Raw genomic sequence first — 15,306 nt, forward strand, 5'->3', positions numbered from 1 at the left:
GGGGCAAGAAGCCCAGGTTTGATCTGCCAGCAGCTGCCTCGCAAGGAACGCTTGGGCTCACCTGCCCCATCCTGCCTCGCACCCGGCGCTGCAGCGCTGCGCTCCCCCCGCCTTTGTTCCGCTGGCTCCGCCTCGGCGCTGTCCCCTCCCCGCGGGGCGGGCCGGGCCCGGGGGCGGTGGGAGCGGGCGGCTGCTCCCGCCCCGCTTGTCCCCTCCCCGCCGTCCCTGCCGGCGCGGCGCTGGCTGCGCTCCGCGGCAGAGCGGGGCTGCGGGAGGAGCCGCGGGAGGAGCCGCGCTCGGCCGCTTTGTGCCGGCAGCCGCCGCAGGACGGCCGCAAAGGTAGGAGGGCTCCGGCCCCGCTCGCTCCCCGCCCGCCCCGGGCAGCATCCCTGCCGAGCCCTGCGGGCGGAGAGGGAGCGCAGGAGGGAGGAAGAGGGAGGAGAAGGGCTGGATTCAGAAACAGGCTTTTTTTCAGCCGCTGCTCCGCTGCTGCTCCAGGCAGCCTGTGCTAGGAAAGATGTGGGTTTACTGGTGGAAAAAAATGCTGAAAAAATTAGAAAAAAAAAAGTCTCGCTCGTTTTCTTGGCCTGGAGCAGCACATGGAAAGAGCTGGAGGGAACCCGGTTATCGGGCGGTGGCGGCCCCTGCCCGGGCTGTGGAAGGGCAGGAATCCGGCCGAGATCCTCCGGAGCGCAGCCCTCTGTCCGCCATCCCGAAACTCGCATCCCTTCCCGGGAAAGGCACCGGCCCGGCAGTCGCGCTGCTGCTTTGTACCGCTGCGAGCTTCCTTGTTTTCTGCCTGTGGGGTGGGCAGAGGTGGTCTCCCCGCAGGCTTGGCCATTTGATGTGTTTCATCACAGCCGGGGGATTGCATCATGTTACAGTCCTGCAGTCAGTCAGGGCAAAGGCGAACAGAACCATCTTTCCAGATCCATCCCGTCGGCTTCCCGGGCCGACCCCCTCCTGTATTTCCTGTTGAGCGGAGGTTCGAGCTGGAGCAGCTTGCCATTGGAGGCTGGGGGGACCGGTCCCAGCGACGTGGTTCGATTGCTTCCACGGGGAGGTTTTTTGGAAACTCGAGTTTGTCGGTCCTACGCGCGGTATGTGTCTTGTGTGGAGGGTTTAGAGGAAACTTGCCAAAGATTTAGGCGGTAGGAAAATAATGGGCGGCAAAAGAGCCAGATGAACGGCCAAAACCAGGAGTCGCTCCATATGCTAAAAGCTCTGGAGTGGCCGGAGGTGAGTGAATTCAGGCAGGCACCCCTCGGCAGCCCAGGCATTCACCTGCCCTAAAGGATAGTGCAGCTGAGAAAATGCACACTCTGAAAGGCAAGACAAGGCACATGTGAGAGGGAGAGAAGTGTTTGGCTCATTTCCTCTCTGGATCCTTTATGATCGTTTTGATGCAAACACTTGGTGTGCCTGTGCCTGTTCTGTTTATTGTATTACTGAAGTTTGCGGCTGAGGTCCAACTATGAAATGATAAATCTCAAAACCACAGAGATCCAATTAAATAATGCACTTCAGGTCTAGGGCTTCTTAAGGCGACAGATTCTGCTGTTCTTTGTTTTGTTCCATAGGGAAAAAAATGTCACGGCGTGGCTTGGTTCAGTTCTCAGAGGTATCCATAACAATTAATGATTATTCCATAACTAGTGTCTCGCCCTTGCAGGTGCTCTGCTACTGTTTGCTCAAAGTGTTACAGGGCCACTCTTTTCCGTTCATGAAAATAATAGTATTGTCAACCTTTTTTTGTGTGCCTTTCTGAGAATGTTCGGTGCAGGGGCACGGGGGGGCAGCTTGGCAGCCAGATGGATCTATCCATCAGTGCTCTCGGATGTGGGCACTTGGTGCCCTTCCGTCATCCCTTATGCCTCCTGGTGGTTTCCATGGGAAGAACTGCACAATTACTTTCTTGTTTTGAACAAACCATTTTTCCTTTTAGAACTGGTGTAAAAGAAGAGCAAATGCTACATTAGAGCCAGAGGGAGAGCATCCTGTCTTTCTGGGGCTATAGTGGTCCCACATGGGTTTAAGAAGAATTTGAAATGGATTTAAAAAAGAAGGATCTACAGTTTTCTTTGTGTGTCAGCCAGTGATTGCAGTGACAAGCCGGCAAACAGAACAATGAGCAGATACTCACTGCCTTTGGTGATATGTGGCACTGTTTGTGTTTCCTAGGAAATTTGTCATCAAAAGTCAAAGTGTTATGTTGTGTTCCTGTGGCTTGGATAGATTTTTAGATGCAGGGATTTGGAAGGTCTGTGGGGTTGAAACTGAAGTATTGAAGCAGTGCCAACGAGGACAGGGTAAAATGCAAGACTTCAATAGATCAACCACTCACACTATTTTAAAATTTTACAGTCTTAGTGAAGGATGATTTTCCTTTTTCTCTCCTGAAGTTCTCAGAGCTGAGGAGATACTGTCTGAGACATAAAACCCAAAAGCAAATATTGAAGTCTCAGTGGGACAGGCTGTATTCGGTACATGTATGACAAATTGTGCTATTCCTTTCAGTGGTGCAAAGACAACTTGCTGTAAGACCAGGAATTGTATTGCCCTGCTGCTTGCTGCAGTCTCCCTTGTGACACTGCCTCAGGACAAAGAGCCAGCGGTTCAGGCCTGGTTGATGCTATCTGGAGTCAACTGATTTAATTTCCATGCATTTTCAAAAGTTTTGTGTCTGATAGGTCAGTCAGGGGGAGTGTGGTATCCAGGAGCCTGCCTGGTTAAGCGCTTTGTTCAAAGCTGTGCTCTTTGTTTCCTGAGGAAGAGGAGGAGGAGGAGGAAGGGATGTACTTTATATTCATTTTCAGATCTCCTGCTGCGGTGGGAGGGTGGGATGCAAGGACTTGCATGTCCAAACTCCTGTACAGCTTAGTCTACTCTGTGCTGTTATGGGTTAGTCACAGTAAAGCATACTGTGGCAATTTTTCAAAAAAATTATGCATCCCTTCCAGCTGTGCAGTTCAACTGGTTTTAGGTGTGAATGACACCTAGCTACTGGTATGGTTCTGACTTCCCTGACTCATGACTCCATTGACAAATAGTGTTTCATCTAGTATAGAAACTCTGTCTGGGCTGGGCAGGTGACTGTGTTACACACTCAGTATGTATTATTCCAGATCAATATACTTCTAATGTAAAGTGTTCTTAGGCTCACAGTTAAACTCCTAAAATTCAAATCCAACAATATCAATAGAAATGTGGAAGTCAGCCTGAGGACTGCAGGTACTGTGAACTCTGAGCTTTTATTGAAGGACTCAGAAAGCCAGATCTTAAATGTACTCCTCCATCTGTAAGGGTTGTTTAGGAGGAATTAGTTTTAGGAATTAGTTTTCTTACTGTGAAGCATCCCAAGCTGACCTTAGAGCAATTTAAGTTTTCAAGAGCATACCAGATGTCTTTTTGGGGAGTGTCTGCATGAAGCCATACCGAGAGCAGTCTGTCAGCACAGAATGAGCAGGTAGGAAGGCATGTAGCTGCAGTGGCACAGGGGTGACCCTGAGCTCAGAGTGCAGGGGTTACACCAGCACAGCTGCCTCACTGCACCAACCTGTCCATGCACACATGCACACATGCCTTTTGTAGTGCATCAGTGCTCTAAAACATTGTGTGTAGATTCAATTGCTCTTACTCTCCTAGATGATCTTTAAGGTCCCTCTGAATTTCTGTGATCCTCTGTGATCAGAATTTAACTCTTGACTCTCCAGGTCATGGAAGACATGCTGCTGTGGGTAGTGGTGATGGATAGTATTGCAGGAACATAACTTGGGTTTGTGCAGTGGGGGATATCTCATGGCACGTAACAGTCTTTTGGGACATAATCTCTATTTTCCAGAGATATGGCAAGTAATTAAAACGTGAATGGCAAAACTGCCATCGGTTTCCCCTTGGCCATCCTAGCAAAAAGTCAGCCATGACTCAGTGTGCATAGTAAGGTTTGACTGCCAAAGGTGCTGAGTGCCCTTAACACAGCAATGCCCAAATGAGCTGCTGGTAGTTGCCTCTCTTAGAGTATGCCTTGGAGAATACAGGAGGCTGTGAAAAGGATAAATCAATATCTCTTTTATATTTTGTCAGTGTTCATCAAGAAATCTAGGAAAGGAACTCCTAAGAGGATTTTTTTATCAGTTGGATCTTGTATAAATGCTGCTCTTTACATGTATTGGTATTTTAAAAATTGATGGTGTATGTTTGGCAGTAAAAGGAGCAAACTGATAGACCTGTCTTTTCCAAATCTCTTTCCTAAACTGGAAAAGGGAAAAAAAATATCAATGTATTATTCCTTTTATGGTGACATAGTGGTGGGATTTTTTAACTATCTGGGGGATTCCTGCTGCCAAGATCTCTCCGCCATTATGTAGTTTTGAGCTGAGTGATAAAGACTATCTTTCTCTAAGACAGATGTTGGTAATGGCCTTAGTGTGCCAAAATCTTTGTGAGTACAAAATGCTGTATAAAAATATTTCCATCCATTAATAGTGAGTGCCAGAAAAGAGTACACAAGTGGTTTCAAGTTTAATCTGTAATGTAGCTGATGTCTCAAAGATAACAACATCTTACCCCCAAGAAATACAACACTGTATGTGAGGTAATTGCTATGAGTTATGGTGAATATATATTATTCATTAGGGGACTGTCATTATATCATGCTTGTGAATTCCCCAAAGTCTCTTATCAGTGTCCTCATGGCATCTCAACATCTATGGAAAAGAGGATTTTGGTGTCCCACTTGACTGACTGATGCTCTGGCTTGCCAGTAGCCACTTCTAGTGAGCATGCTTGCCTTGTTCATTTAAAATGAATAGACTTTGGGAAAGGAGCTTAGTTCATATATTCACATCATCAGAGATAGCACTCCTTCACAGGGAATATGTAGTGGTATGTTATCTCAGTTTTGCAGAAGAGCAAATAGTAAAAGCTCTTTCATGTGCAGCTTTCATGCTAAACTACTCTGCACTGTCTTCAAAGTATAAAGGATCAATATTTGGCCAGTTGCTGTAGATATTTTTTTTTTTTTGGTCTATTAAAGGATGTTTAAGTGTTTCTTTGAAACTTATCTGGTCTCTCATCAGTTACACATGCTTATGGCATTCCTGTTAGAATCTGGAAGAGAGGAGAAGGCAAGGTAAGGACAGAATTTCCCTGTTATTAGCAATTAGTGGATCCAGATTTTATTTTCCTGTACCATTTTTTGTCAGGAGCAGCTGCAAAGGGAGAATTACACTGTGACCTTCACAGCACTTCCTAGTGCCATCATCAATCAGATCTGGCAGGAGCTTTATCACATCTATCAGTGTGGCTCATAAGCCACATGCTGTCTAGTCTGGGGGGAAAAACAAACAAACAATGGGAGCTACTGTAGGGTTTGTTTAAAATAAAACAACCAGGAGTGAGCTTTTCCCATATGTGCCAGCTTTGTAGGCAGATTTCTGGTTTTGCCGTGTGCTGTTGAGCTGATTAATAAAAGATGATGGTTGTGAAGCAGTGGAAGAGACATTACTACATTTCAATGGCACTGTAACTCATTCACAAATATTTGAATTATTTTTCCAGAGGAATTTATGCAGTTAGATTAATTCAGGTTTTTTCTACACAGGTAAATGTTATAGAATAAATAAGTGTTTCCAGACTTCTCTGATTCTTATATGAAATAACATAGCTTTCTCAGATTAAGTGGTTGTTTGTTTTTTTGGTTTTTTTTTTGTTTTGTTTTGTTTGTTTTGTTTGTTTTTTGTTTTTTGTGTTTGTGGGGTTTTTTTTGGTTGTTTGTTTTTTTTTTTTTTTTTTTTTTTTTGGGGATCACATGTCAGTAGCCTTTTCAGGCTACTCTATGTCTCTTCCAGAGGCAAGTTCATAATGTAGCAGCCAAGGTCAGCTGATCAGCTGCAACATCTCCTTTTTCAGCATGCAAACCATTATTAACACCCTGTAAGTGGCTGGTTTGTTTTCCCTATTTACCTTGGTCTTATTATGGAGTTTTACTAAAGTTTAAAACATTTTGTGTTCTTACATTTTTTCATTGTTACACCAAGTTCATTGCCATTTTCAAATTCCTTTGCTCTCCTTTTCTTGCTATCTGCAACGGATAAAACTTTCTTGCTTTCCTTTCCTGGGCTCAGTACAGTGACAGTCTGACAGGTTGTCACCTTGTGCCTGACTTGCTTGCAGGCACAGTCCTTGCTGACAGGTAGATGGGAGAGCAAGAAGCAATGGGGACAGGCAGAACTGCTAGTGTGTGTGTAATTCTAGCTGCCTTTATGGTGATATATACAAATGAAGATGTAGATGTATATAGATAAATAGTGTGTATATGTGTAGGAAGTATGTTAGAGCTGCCTTTGTCACGCAGTTTTTTTTTGAGAAAAATGGCTAATAGATAAATAAATGTACTGTTATACTTCTGAGTAAAAGATTAAGGCCTTGAGCTTCTAGCTGCTAATGTTGATAGCCAACAGCAGGGTGTGATCTGTAATTTCTGTGGTTTTTAACCAGCCAGTTCTTGGCAAGGCCATCTTGGTACCAGATCTGGGCAAGGAAGTTTGAAATGCCATATGAAATGAGCAGGTGCAAGGAAAATCCACATCAAATATGAAATACATTTAGCAAAAGGTTATCTGTTCTATCAGGAAAAAAGAAATCATGTGAGCTGGCTAGCTGGTTATGGAAATAATTATTTTTGTGTTTTTCCTCAGTGTGTGCTTGACAGGCTTTTTAGCCCCCCTGCTGCACTGGCACTGGCTGGGCAGTGGCTGCAGTGCTTGGTCCCTGCCCCACAGACAGCAAACCTGAGGGGCAGGGAGCCTGCCCAAAACTGCACTGCCTCTTCTCCATCTTCTGCTTCCAGCAGCCAGGCACCATGCACAAACACTTGGTAGAGAGGTTTAAGAAGCCAAAGCCAAGAGCAGCCCCATTTCAGCAGCAGGATGAGGAGGAGAGGGAAGGCTGCCTGCTGGAATTGGTCTGGGATGCTGAGTCCTGTGTCATGGTTTGGGGGCTCCTGCTTCAGGAGGATGCAGCAAACCAGCTGGCTGCCTGCTGCAGGTCAGACCAAACAAAAATACGTGGTTTCAGCCCTGAAAACAAGGTGGGTGGCAATGAGGAAGTGATAAAATGGCAGGATTGAAAATAAGAGAGATAATGCAAAAGGCAGAGGGATGAGTGAAGGAGCAGGGCTGCCCAGTGTCACCAGGGCAGTGGCTGGGAGCTGAGCAGCACAGGGGCCACTCTGATGCTGTTCTGCTGCTGCATCTTAGCACAGATCAACCAGAAAGAAACTGCCCCTTGGAGAGTGGGATTTATTTGTGTAATGCAGTCCATGCTAGGGAATAGACTGAAATACTGGATTTGTCACTGGCTGTAAGAGATCAGGCTAAGGAAAGTAAATATCTGAAAGTTCTAGGAAGCTCAGTGATTCTAAGCTCTGTTAATACACAGCATTATCAAAAGAATATCTGTTGGGAAATGAAAAGATCTGGTTCTTGGAAACCAGAAAAATTTTCAGAGTGAATGGCTTCTGAGAATGCACAGAACTGTTCTCCTTGCCTGAGCCCTCTGTCTGCACCATGTGTTTGTCATTAGCACCATGAAAAGCTGCAGGTCTCCTTATAGGGGGAATGATGGGTGCATGGTGGGTCCTTCAGGAAGAACCAGGAGAGCTGAGAGGAGACAAAGGGCTAGGTCAGGCCACAGCATTTTGTTTTGAGCTTAACAGGAATGAAATCCACCCTGAAGAGTCTTGGGGAAAATTCTGGATGAGGGCCAGTATGAATAATGCTGAGTGCAGATGGGTGGGACCCCACCTGGTTACAAAAACAATCCTATTTCCAAGGTTAGCTATTTCTGCTGAAAAAGGGGGTATTTAACAAGTAAGGTTTCATTTAAAAGGAAAAAAAAACAGTTGAGGACCTTAAAAAAACAAACCCAAATCAAAAAATCGAAGTCTCTCACTTCAGAAATTAATGAAAACAAGCCCCCAAACATGCAGACAGCTGAAAGCACACACCAAAAACCTCAGATAAACAAAACAAGTGTCCTCTGGGGAAAGGAAGAGTTGTTCCCTCTCTGGGAAAATTTGTCTGTTCCTGTGGCTTGTGAACTTTTCATCCTCTCTGGGACTTTCTGCTGTCCTTGGTTTGCTTTTTTCATATTCTTGGTCTTCTTTCCCTGGAGCCTAGAAAAGTGTTTATGCAAGCACTAGACTTTAAGTAAATGAATGATGAGTGCTGTTCCTCAGGGCTTGGTTTTGGGACCAGTCTTGTTTAACTTTTTGTCAGTGACCAGGGCAGTGGGATTGGGTGCACCTCAGCATGCACTGGCCTCCACCTCTGCAGCTTGTGGCCATCAAGACACCTTTCCCCTTGTGACAGCCACATCCTGAGCATTATTCCAGGGCTAATCTGGAGCAAACTGTATTCCACAAGCCCCAAAAATGCAGCAGTTAATTTTAGTCTGACTCAAGTTTCCATTAGTCTCCAGTTGACTACTGTTCCTGTCTGTCTGCAGTGACTGAGCCTCACAGCCTCTCAGCACAGCAATTTCCTTCACATCCCTTTGGATCTTCCTCTTTATTGTTGTTTGCAAAACACTGAGTCTAGATTTTGCATATGTGGAAAATCTTGCTGAGAGCTGTCCCCCCTTTGACCTCATTCTTTTCAGATCTCTCATTTTTCTGTCTTCTTGCTTATAGTCCAACTATGTAACTTTTAAAAGTGGTCTGAGTGTAAAAAATAAGTTGTAGTGAAGGCTTGTCTGTAAACAGCAGCTCTCTCCACAACCCAAGGGTAAGTAGATATGTGTGTTGATGGCCCAAATGACTGACTGTCCTAAAGAAACAACTAAAATACTGATCAGAGTCAAAGGAAAGCAAAAGTTGCCCTGAAGAGGTATGATGTTTTGGGATTTCTAGGCTTCCTCAACCATTTCTAAATCCTTCAAAAAAATTTTTTTTCTACCACAGTAACATCTTTTAAAACATTATGGAACTAGCTCTGCTGTTCTTGCCCTTGGAATTCTGGTCTGGTTTATGGTCAGCACACCCACAGGCTCCAGGATATAAGTGCAAACTCAGATTGCCCTGAAGTTTATTGTACTTTATGGGAGCAAAGGCTGAAATCCATCTTCAAGACTTGGGGTCATTTGGGCTAGTTTTCCTGACATACAACCCATACAAAAAACCCAGCTGTTCTGGGGTTTTCTACCAGCTTTAAAGTAAAACAGCCAAATAAAGAAAAAGTACTCTGGCAAATAGGGATCAAACCTTAGCTTGGTTTGAGTGTGCTTTGTGTCTCAGTCTTTGCATTGACACCAGTTAAGTTCTTCTGCTTCAGGGGGGTAACTTGGAAGCAGTATTTGTGAACGAGTCCAGGCCTTTCCCTGCACATTGCTGGAGGGAAGGGCTGTTTCCTGCTAAGGTCTGAGTGTTTCCCTCTGTGAGATAGGATCTGAACAACCCAGAGCAAGACCTACATGTAAATAATGTGAAAATAAAGATACATGAAACGATGCTGCTTTCCAAGCTGTGATTGTGAAGCAGCTCTTGGCCAGGAGGCATCTCTTGGATGGCCCATCCTCAGCCAGGACCAAAGGAGACAGAACAGCAGGAATGTGCCCTTTCCCAAGCTGTAGTTGGAGCTATGTATAGGGAGCAAAAGAAGCACAGCCCTTCTAGCAAGTTGTCATCAGTGACTTATAAAGCACTTGGTACCTTAGAGCAGCTCTTTATATGTTAATAACTCATTAAAATCTAATGACTTCTTGAAATTGGACAAGCAGTAGGAACTGGAAATGGCAGATGTTTAGGTTGCAAAGGGAAGGAGAGAACCCACAGGCTGCCTGAATGCTTGAAAGAAATGCATAATAAAGTTGTAAGGATTTTGGTACACTGTTCACCTCTCTCATCAGCCCTGCTAGTGCCTCAGCACTCCTGAGGTTTCAGTACAAACCCACAATCTTCTCTAATGAAGTGCAAGGAAGGGAGAGAAGCCCGTAAGAATCCTTTAGCATCTTTTCCATTTATTTGTGTTGCCACCCTTGCTTTTTAAGCTTTCTTTTTAACTCTTGCAATGCTAATGAGTTTAGGAACACTCCCTAAATTCTGGGATAAACAAGCTTTTATCTACTTTACCTGGAAACCTTTCTGACATAATGCCAGGTGTTACATCCCTAAGACCTTTGGCCACAGCACCTTTGAACTGTGGTTTGCAGGGGTTACCTCACCTGCCCCCTGCGCCAAGCAGCCTGCAGCAAACATCTCACCTGCTTGCATGAGTGGTGCCACTCAGTGCTCTGCTGTTTGCTAGTGAAATTACAAAAGCTGTGCAGGTTTTCTCACTGCTGTGGGACGTGCTGAGACCCTCCACACGTACCTGCACTTCTCTTTGAGTGCCTTCACCAGGGTCAGCTGTGAGAGCTGACCATCCTGGATCAGTTCACTTCATGCCAAGATAATCCTGCCCCTATTCACTTCAGCTGCATGCAGTGCACTGAAGCAACAAAAAGTATGTGTATAATTCCAGAGGGCTCTTACCCAGCTCTAGGAGGGGTGCAATGAGGCATGGCTCTGTGTGTACCATAGCACTTCACAGAGTTGTTCTATTATAATCAGTAATAAAGAGCATTTTTGTATAATTCAGTAATATAAAAGTAGTATTGAGCAACTGCACCTTGTGATGAGAGTTGCCAGGGTGTAACTACATAAAAGCAGACAAAAGGCATGGCAAGAAGGTTCCTTCTTGGATTGAAGAAATTGTTATTAGAGGCATAATTCTCCAAAATTGGAGAATTATGTTGTTGGACCATCTGAAGTAAGCCTACCTATGAAAATATTTAACTCCTTTTGCCACTGTTTCTTTATTAAAGTGAGAATTTCTTCCTAGTGAGATTTTTGTAAGGAGAACTGCACATACACCAGTGGAAGTTGTTCAAAGCAGAAGGGGAAAATACCATTTCAAACTGTTAAGTACAGAATTAATAAAGGCCACCTGGAAAAATAAATGTTCATTGGTTGCTGATTTTGCATGTAAAGTGCATTTTCTTCTGGAATTATTATTTATACTGTAGTAAACCCAGTACAGAATTAAATAATTTTATTCAGTTTTTAATTTGGCATTATAACCAGCTGATGCCTCGTCCTTCCTGTCCTTAAGAATTAGCATTCTTGTCTACAATAACTCTTTGTCTGCCTGTAGGCAAGTGAATTTTTGTCATTGACTAATACCAGAAAGATCAGGGACTTGGGACCCTAATACTAGGACTGCTGGGAAACACTGAACACCAGCAGAGAGGCATTTGAGTGGAGAGAATTGAGAATTTTCATTGTCTGCTGCCATTATCTTGTTTTACATTCTGCTTGTCTGCCAGCTTGTTACTGGTAAAAAAGATTACTAGAATCTGGGCTTTTGAAAATCCCATTATTTTCCTTTCTTTATCTGATCACACCATGGAATTATGTCGCTGAATTAAAATTCTGACAGTGGTAGATTTTGCATCCTGGATGATTAAACATTTTGTCAGCATAAAGTTGCATGGTTTCTAATTTAAGGATCAGAGAGCTGCGTCCCTTCTGTTCAGTGTGAGGGCTAAGAAATAGCATTATTAAGCTAGCAAAACAACTGTAAAATGTGTATTAAGACTAGCAAGTGGATTCATTTGGGTAGTTTCCTGTTGCCCTAGGTTCTTTATCTTCCCAGAGGGTTTTTTTCTACCTTCTTCATACATGCATCCATTTTCAGAATCTTTCAAAGCAAGAACTGTGTATTCTGGATAAAAAATGTGCCACTGCTCTTTTGCCATATAGTTATTACAGGATTTTTACTTGTTAGGTCAGATTGGTGTCATTTTCCAGACTAAAAATAGTCACTTGTGAAGGGAAGATTTAGAATGATGTATTGATTGTGACTGACAGCTGCTTTTCCAAATGATCATCTATCAGCATCTACTCTTACAGGGCACTTAGCAACATAGAATGACCTTAATCTAGCTGCAAGTCCAAAGATGACAATATATCTGCTGGACTTGAAAAACATTAAAGTGGTTTGTCTGTACACTTCACTTGAAAATATCCCACCCCAAAACAACCATATTAGTTGTTGTTTATGCTTTTGTTTGTTCTTAAGCAGAACAAACAAAAGCATCTCCTCACACTGGAGATACTTTGGATCCATGTCTGAATGTTACCCTATCCTCTGTATATGATTTATGGCATCCTTTTTTTTAGCCTTGCCTTACTCTTTGATTGAGTACCTGTGTCTGTTGTTAATTTTCATTTGTGATGAGTTTCGGATAGGGTCAGCATCCTGACAAATTGCTTTAGAAGACAAGTGGTGAGCAAGTATCCCCATTATAAGAAATGAGACCAAGGTGCTCCATCATGGAGATTTTCAGTCCCTCAATACACATTGTTGCCGATGGGAGCTTGTTTGGGTCTCCTTTCTTATCTGAAGACCATGGGTAGAAATTATGTAGGGGATTTCAGATTGCTTCCAATCTCTGTCCTTCAAGGACAGAATGCAACTTGACACGTGCAATCAAAGGCGAAGTGAAACAGAAGGCAACCAACTTGGACATTGATTAAAGATATGAATGATTGCAAATAGTAATAAGACTTGTGAAATAAGATGCTTATCTAAATCAGGTGTAGAAGAGCAGTAGTGAGATCCAGAGGGGTACTAAAGGGATATTTAACTGCGTTATTGAGTATACTCTGGGGCTGGAACTAAATTCCTACAGCTGAACTGGTGTTGGTAGGTTAGGAAAAGCAAAGGTACTGAGTGGAGTGCAAGCCCTGCTTATCTGTGGGACTTGTGGGAATAGGCTTGCTGTTTGTTAAAACCATTTTCACTATGTTTGTGGTGGCCTGTCACATTCTCTGTTTTTGGTAGATGAGTGTCAGCTATGAGCCAAAAGTGCTTTCTTTCCATCCTTCCTTTTCTTAGGACAGTGGGATGAAATCTTTTTTTTATACATCACATCTGTTATGTTTTTCATGTTTTGAGGCATGGAGAAAAAGACTATGATGAGTCTGTGACAAGAGGAAGCCAAAGTTAAAGTGAAATGAGAATGTATTTTTATGAAGTTATGTTACATTTTCCAATTTTGAAGATTAGCATTTGGAAATGCGCTTCTTAGCTGAGGATAAACAGTTTGTTTTAATCTATTCACATCTAAATTAGGACTCAACTATTGGTACTTGCAAGGCACTAAGAGAAGCACTCACTCAGACCATCTGTTGAGAAAATGGGAATATGAAACTGTCATTGTATGTTCACAAATCCTGCCTGTCCCTGGTGCTTCCAGAGCAGTCTCATGTGAATGCTGAGTGAGTCTGAAACTGAGGAGGCTCTATGGGATCTCCACTGTGGCTCTCTGTGGTGCCAGTTAATAGGTTCCTCAGAAAATGCAAGTCTAGATATTTCTTTCACTTCTGTTCTCAGCAAAACTTGTTAAGCACTGTTAAAAGCTGGCATGAAAATAATAAATAATAATAGCACAAGTAAATATATGTGAGTATAACATATCACTAAACAACTTTCTGACTATATTTAAATATGTTATTGTAATGAGAAAGCTCTTTTTCACTTTCATTTGAGTAAACATGGGATCAGATTTCCAAATGAAAGGCATGTGAAAGCTGATAGGCACTTAGAGTGGGATGCATTCTGCCTGACTTGAGTCACACATGGCAGAGCAGGTCTGCAGCTGAGCTCCTTCCCAGCAGACCTTCTGTACAATCAGGGGATGCAAATTGGCTTCTTTAGGATGTGATTAATCTGATCTGTTCTAGACATCTATTTTAGGAATTTCTCCATTGACTGTGCATTGAGCTTAGGGCAGCTAGCTGAGATACAGATGACTGCTTTGTAAGCTCTGGCATTTGGTCAGAGCAGCGTCGCTGCTAAAGCTCAAATGGCCTGCCTCACCTGTCAACCCTATAAAATGAGTAATTCTTCTGAATTAAAGGAATTTATTCTGGAGGCTTAAAACAAGATAATCATTCTTTGCATTTGCATGTAGTGTACTCCTACTTTGGGTTTAGTTAGTGCTTAAAAAATGGTCTGTTACAACATCTTTGCGTGGCTGTTTCAGAGCTTTCATGGCTTATGGCATTCAGGGAAAACATCTTTGGAAAAAGTCTGGAAATGAAAGAAGGATGACAGAGACAAATTATCAGTAAATGAGGTTTATGATATAAAATTCTTAGTGGTGTTCTTCTGGGCATTGCTGTATAATTTTTATTTTCTGATTTATGAGTAGTTTGCCGTGTTGGTCACATAGAAAAATTATTTGTCATACCGAATGGGAGTTCATTCAGCTGTGAGATTTTCATTTAGGCTGCTGCTCTCCATGCCTGACTAATTAAGATGTTGTGCATTTGAGTTACTGAGGTTCTTAATCTTCAATAAACTAAAAATAATTAGTTTTATTGCCACTGTTTAAAATTTTAAAACAACAAATAAAAATGCCATCAAAATAAAATGTTCTGAAGACAGGAAAAGAAACTGATTGTGTAGTGGCTTGGAAGCCATCACATGGGAAACTACAGAGAATTTGGGAAAATTTTTTTTCCTTGTGTCTTTGAAAAAGGTACATGCTAGAGATTGTAATTTCTGGGAGGTTGAAGTGTCAGGGTTTAACTGACAATTTACTAATCTGTTTAAAGGTGAATCTTACATTTAAACAATATCAGGAATTTGGGATTTTGACAGGAAGCCCAGGGAGGACCAGTGGCTTAGATTTGTTTCCAAAACCTGATTCTTTTGTAAGTATATTTCAGGTTTGACCAGGAAATATAGATAATTGAGAAATACTACTTCCTTCAGCAGAAATCTCTATATGAAATATTGTATTGCAAGGTGATCTCCTTAAAGGCTGCTTTTTAATCAAACTCAGTTGTTTTGGTTTTTTATTATATACTCTATCATATTACATGTTGAATACATTTTCTATATTTATCATTCTGAGGTAGTGTAATAGAGCAATAATTTCCATAGAATGTAGAGGAAATTTAAATAGAGATGACTGGAAACTGTAAACCTGCAACAGCACTCAAATGACTCCAGTGGGAAATGAACACCTATAAAAATAGGTTTGCCCATGAGATGCAGTCAGGCAGAGTTTGTACACACGTGTGCTTGCATTGAATCCAGTGGAAAAGTTCAGAGACTTACGTATGTCTATTTCCATGCCAAAAGTCCCAGTGGAACTGCAGACCCCTGAAGATGCAGAGCACCTTGTGAAGTTCCTTCATTTACCCCTAAGGCAGACAGTGCACACAACCCATGTTCTCAATTTCTTGTTGATATT

General features: G+C 42.7%; 1 protein-coding gene across 1 annotated transcript in view; it reads left to right on the forward strand.

Moving 5' to 3' along the window:
* Window positions 1-223: 223 nt before the first annotated feature.
* Window positions 224-15,306, forward strand: part of AFAP1 (actin filament associated protein 1) — a 111,060-nt gene continuing 95,977 nt past the window's right edge. The window contains exon 1 of the mRNA XM_041458432.1: window positions 224-339. The gene's annotated coding sequence lies outside the window, so the exon portion shown is untranslated. The remainder of the gene's footprint in view (window positions 340-15,306) is intronic.

The sequence above is a fragment of the Pyrgilauda ruficollis genome, unplaced genomic scaffold, assembly GCF_017590135.1.
Source record: "Pyrgilauda ruficollis isolate IOZ18807 unplaced genomic scaffold, ASM1759013v1 scaffold1, whole genome shotgun sequence".
In the NCBI taxonomy this organism is placed as follows: Eukaryota; Metazoa; Chordata; class Aves; order Passeriformes; family Passeridae; genus Pyrgilauda; species Pyrgilauda ruficollis.